This window comes from Melospiza georgiana, chromosome 2 (assembly GCF_028018845.1).
Source record: "Melospiza georgiana isolate bMelGeo1 chromosome 2, bMelGeo1.pri, whole genome shotgun sequence".
Lineage (NCBI taxonomy): Eukaryota > Metazoa > Chordata > Aves > Passeriformes > Passerellidae > Melospiza > Melospiza georgiana.
In genome coordinates, this window is record NC_080431.1 from 119,604,483 (window position 1) to 119,609,877 (window position 5,395).

Here is a 5,395-nt window from a genome sequence, read left to right on the forward strand (position 1 = left end):
GGAAAATGCAGCAGTGCAAGGCCTAATCCATGCACTGTGACAGCTCTTTATCAGCCCATACAGGAGCAATGAACACAATAATTCAATTTTTCCTCAGTAAAGGCTCAGCTGGGAGGGAAACCTGAGCTTGTTAGAGTTTTCCAGCTGAACAACAGGGAAAATCCAGCCAAGATGGAAGATGTGGAATGCCTGGGATCAGAGGAGGAGCTGGCAGCACCTGGAGCAGCAGCAATTCCCTCAGGAACACCCAGCTGGGTAAGGAGCAAACAATCACCCCTTGTCTGCTCCACCTCTGCCTGCCCAGCCCTAGTTAGAGCCCAGCTGGGGAAAATTGGGGTGGATTGTGTCAGCACTCCCAGGAATTGGACCCAAAACACACTGGCACCTTCAGAGGGCCAGGCAGGGAGAGCAGGAGCCAAAATCCCCACCTTGGCCTGCTGGGAGCCCTAAAGAATCCCCCAGGAGCAGCGTTCCCCTCTGCCTCAGACCCCCCAAAATCCCAAACCCCTCAGCCTGCAGTCCCAAGAATCCCAAACCTTTTTCCTGCAGAGCTCCCAAATTCCCAAACCCTTCACCCTGCAGTCCCAAGAATCCCAAACCCTTTCCCTGCAGAGCTCCCAAAAATCCCAAACCCTTCACCCTGCAGGCAGGGAAAACACCTGAGGAATTACCTCCTTCTGAAGTCCCACCCCAGGCACACTCACCAGGAACAGGAGCTGCCAGGACGTTTTTGTTCCCTGCTAGAGGAGATTTTCTTTTATTGAATTAAAGCCAGGTAAACCCCAGAATTCCACGGAGTGTCTTTTTAGTGCCTTCCAGCCATAAACCCCAGCCAAAGGAGACACAAACTTTAAAGAATTTAGGGATTTTACAGGAGCTGAGGTTTTAGTTAGAGATAAGCTTTATTGGAGTTAATCAAAATAAATGGGTAGGCCTTGATGAAGTTAAGAGTTAGTAGTTAACTAATAATTGATTGCTTGTCAGCACAATGCTTGGTTAGCTGGGTTTATAATGAAGAATATAGAAACTGATAAATAGCTTTTAGGAACATAAGACAATTGTTTTTAGGAACATAAGACAATTGTTTTTAGGAACATGAGGCAATTGTGGCCTCCTCTGTTCTGAAAGCAGTTGAAGATGGGGAATGGGAGTTCTACCAAGGGTTCATTTGTCACATTTGCATTTGAAAAGGTAGAAAGGTCAGAACGAGGAAGACTTCATTTACTTCCTCATTTTGGGACCCTCTCCCCATGAAAGGGACCACTGACTCATTTTGAGGAACAAACTACGCATGCTTAATGGCTTTGGAACTAATTACCATGGGAAGTGGGGAATGGGATGTACCAAAGTTATGGATATTTGCATTTTGGGTGTTCAATACTTGTATAGATAAAAGGATCTGTAATCACCTGTAATTTGTGCTGTGTATTTGGGAGCTATCCCACAATAAAGGTACACTTTGTAACTTTAAACTGCTAGAGAGTTTTTGGCTATTGGTACTAGATCAATATCCATATTGGGAATGGAATGTACCAAAGTTATGAATATTTGCATTTTGGGTATTCAATACTTGTACAGATAAAAGGGCTCTGTGATCACCTGTAAATTGGGTATATATTTGGGAGTTATCCCACAATAAACGCACACTTTCTAACTTTAAACTGTTAGAGAGTCTTTGTCCGTTGTCGCAGACATCTTTTATGAAAAATCCTTTCCTTAGCATTTTTCCTCCTGAGAAGCTGGGAGACCTCAGGAACAAAATGTAAACAATGATTATCTGCTGCTGTGGAATGCAACAGGTGCATCTGGGATTGGCCTCATGTGGTTGTTTCTAATTAATGGCCAATCACAGCCCAGCTGGCTCAGACAGAGAGCCCGAACCACAAACCTTTGTTATCATTCTTTTTCTGTCCTTGGCTGGCCTTCTGATGAAACCCTTTCTTCTATTCTTTTAGTATAGTTTTAATGTAATATATATCATAAAATAATAAATCAGCCTTCTGAAACATGGAGTCAGATCCTCGTCTCTCCCCTCATCCAAGAACCCCTGTGAACACCGTCACAGTCCATCACAGTTGGATATCAGTACTAGATCAATATCCATATTTTTAACAAACCAACCTGAGCAAGGTTGTCCCTGCAGGTGAGGTGTCCCAGCCCTGCTCCACTCCTGGAACCCCTCAGGAGCCCCTCCATGCCCTCCCTGCAGCCAGGGAGCAGCTGACAGGAATTGCTTGTCCTGCTGTGCTTCCAGCCAAGGAAAATGAGGAGCAGGGAACAACAGAGCGGGAATGACACTTGTGGAACAAGGCTGGAATAACCAACTGTGCCAAAGACATCCCCAAATGTCCAGCTGTCCCAGGGGGAGGGAGGGGAGCTGCTCGGGGACTCTGTGTTCAGACAAATCAGTGGAATTGGGGAACAAAAACAGCACCTGGGGCACCCAGAGCCATCACTGAGGGGAGTTCATCAATGAAAGGCCTGAGGAGAGTGTAGATGGCTCCATGGGAACCTCCAGGAGGGACTCGGGCTGCCCCAGCATGTTTGGAAAACTGCTCCTGATGAAGGGAATGATGGATGACTGGGAGCAAGAGAGAGGAGGGAGTGCAGAGGAGCCGAACTGGAGCTTGAGAATGAAATAGCCCAAAGTGCTCAACCCAACCAGCTCGGGGTGTGGGCAGGGCTTGTCTCCGTTTGTGTCTCTGCTCAGCTCAGCAGAAGGGTTTGGAGCAGCTTCACTTCTGCATCGGCACTTGGTGTGCTCTGCTCCTGCCTTGGAGACACGATGGAAACCCCGCCCAGCCCCAACCCCTGGCTGTCCCTCGGTGTCCCTGTGTCTGTCCCTGAGCGTCCCTGTGTCTGTCCCTGAGCGTCCCTGTGTCTGTCCCTGGCTGTCCCTTGGTGTCCCTGTGTCTGTCCCTGGCTGTCCCTTGGTGTCCCTGTGTCTGTCCCTGAGTGTCCCTGTGTCTGTCCCTGGCTGTCCCTCTGTGTCCCTGGCTGCCCTTGTCTGTCCCTGGCTATCCCTGTGTGTCCCTGTCTGTTACAATCTGTCCCAGTCTGTCCCTGGTGTCCCTGTGTCTGTCCCTGTCTCTGTCCCTGTGTCTGTCCCTGTCTGCCCCTGTCTCTTCCTGGGCAACCCTGGCTGTCCCTGTGTCTGTGTCTGTCCCCGGTTGTCCCTGTGTCTGTCCCTGTGTCTGTCCCTGTCTCTGTCCCTGTGTCTGTCCCTGGCTGTCCCCGTGTCTGTCCCCATGTCTGTCCCCGTGTCTGTCCCTGGTGTCCCCGTGTCTGTCCCTGGTGTCCCTGTGTCTGTCCCTGTGTCTGTCCCCGTGTCTGTCCCTGTGTCTGTCCCCGTGCCTGTCCCTGTGTCTGTCCCTGTGTGCAGAGCTCAGAGCAGGCCCAGGCTCTGCTCCAGGCCCAGCAATGGCCCCAGAGCCACGGGCAGGGCCTGAGCCCAGCAATTCCCCTCACAGGAGGCACAACTTCTGCCCTGGGCAGGGCCCGAGCTGGAGCAGAGCCCAGAGAGGGGCTGGAGTCTCCTCCTGGCACATTCCAGAACATAATCCCACAATCCCTGGGCTCTGGGGGAGCACTGTGGGCCCTTCCAGCCTCACCCATCCGGGATTCTGTGCTTAGGCTCCAGCCCAGCCCCGAGTTTAAAACACTTTGCAGGTTCACCTTGCTGAGCCTGGGTGAGATCACATCAGGTCCTTACAGAAATAAATAAATCCATTAAACCCAGCCCCTGTTTCAATGCCTGGAGGCTGCAGAGTTCTGGATCTTTTTCAGAAAGCTGAACCAAGTCAAACACCACCAGAGCTCAGAGTTAAACCAGTTTGAAAAAGGGAACAGGATCTTCCCAGAACTTCACTCAAATTGAGTCCTGCAAAAATCCTTTCCTGTGAGGGTAAAAAGGGGTTGGGATGGAATTCCCAGAGCAGCTGTGGCTGCCCCTGGACCCCTGGCAGTGCCCAAGGCCAGGCTGGACACTGGGGACAGTGGGAGGTGTCCCTGCCATGGCAGGGGTGGCACTGGGTGGGATTTGAGGTCCCTCCCATCCCAAACCATTCCACGATTCCCCATTTCTCTCATTCAGCTGCAGACAGATTCATTCCCACTCTGGCTGTTCCCAGAGGATCCCTCAGGCCCAGCTGCAGTGCCGTGGATGTGCCATGGAGGCCATGAGCATTGCAGGGGGAAGGAGAGGCCAGGGCAAGGTGGGACCCTGCCAGCAGCACCCTCTGCTCATCTGCAGGCTCAGACTTCAGACAATCCCAGAATCCCAGAAGGGTTTGGGTTGGGAGGGACCTGAAATCCCACCCAGTGCCACCCCTGCCATGGCAGGGACACCTCCCACTGTGCCAGGCTGCTCCAACCTGGCCTTGGGCACTGCCAGGGATCCAGGGGCAGCTCCAGCTCTTTGGGGCATGATGAAATCATAAAACATGGACAAGAAATAGAAAATTACCTGAAATCATCTTTTGATCCCTGAAGTTCCAACCATGAACCTTCATTTCAGAGCCAACCAAAACTCCAAACTTCTTTTCTCATCCAAGTGTTGACACTTTTAACTTTGGGATCAGTCCAAGTATGAAAGCAGAGGGAGAGGCTGGAGGGGTTTAGGTTGGGTTTTAGGGCAAGGTTCTTGCCCAGAGGTGCTGGCACTGCCCAGGGAATGGGCACGGCCCCGAGGCTGCCACAGCTCCAGGAGCTGCCAGGGATGCCCAGGCTGGGCTTGGTGGGCTCTGGGCTGGCACTGGGGGGGTCCCTGGGGGTCCCTTCCCACTCAGGATATTCCATTATTCCATCAAAGTTTTCCAGCAATTTCCCAAGAAATTCCCAGTCTGGAGGAAAACAAGAATCAAACCTGGTTTTAATTGCTTCAGTTGTTCCCAGAGTCCTTTATAAACCTTTCAATCTTCATTTTGAACTATATCCTATCTTATAGAAATTCTCCTACCTCCTATTTTCCTGCCATTCCATGACTAATCAATGGAATTATGCACTGACTAATACCAGCATGTCATAACATGACACAGCATCGTTTCAATCTCCTCCTCTTTTACCCAAAAATGCCATTTTTAACAGCATTAAGGGCAGTTGCTGCCTGGCACTGATCAAAACATCTTTTTTTCCCCTCATAGGGTAGTTTGGTGCTTTGACACAGGAAAGAAAGGAAGATGAAATATTTCAGTCAGCTCTCAGCAGAAGTTACTCTAAATTATTTGAGAATAAAATAAGAAAATCCAATGGAAGTGATGGGATGTTTGAACTGGGTGTCACTCTGTGTGTACAACACCACGTACAATACCCAGAGATAGCTGAAAACCCTGAAAATACAAAATAAAACATGATTAAATTTTTTTTTAAATCAAAACCCCCACTACAATTGTAGAAA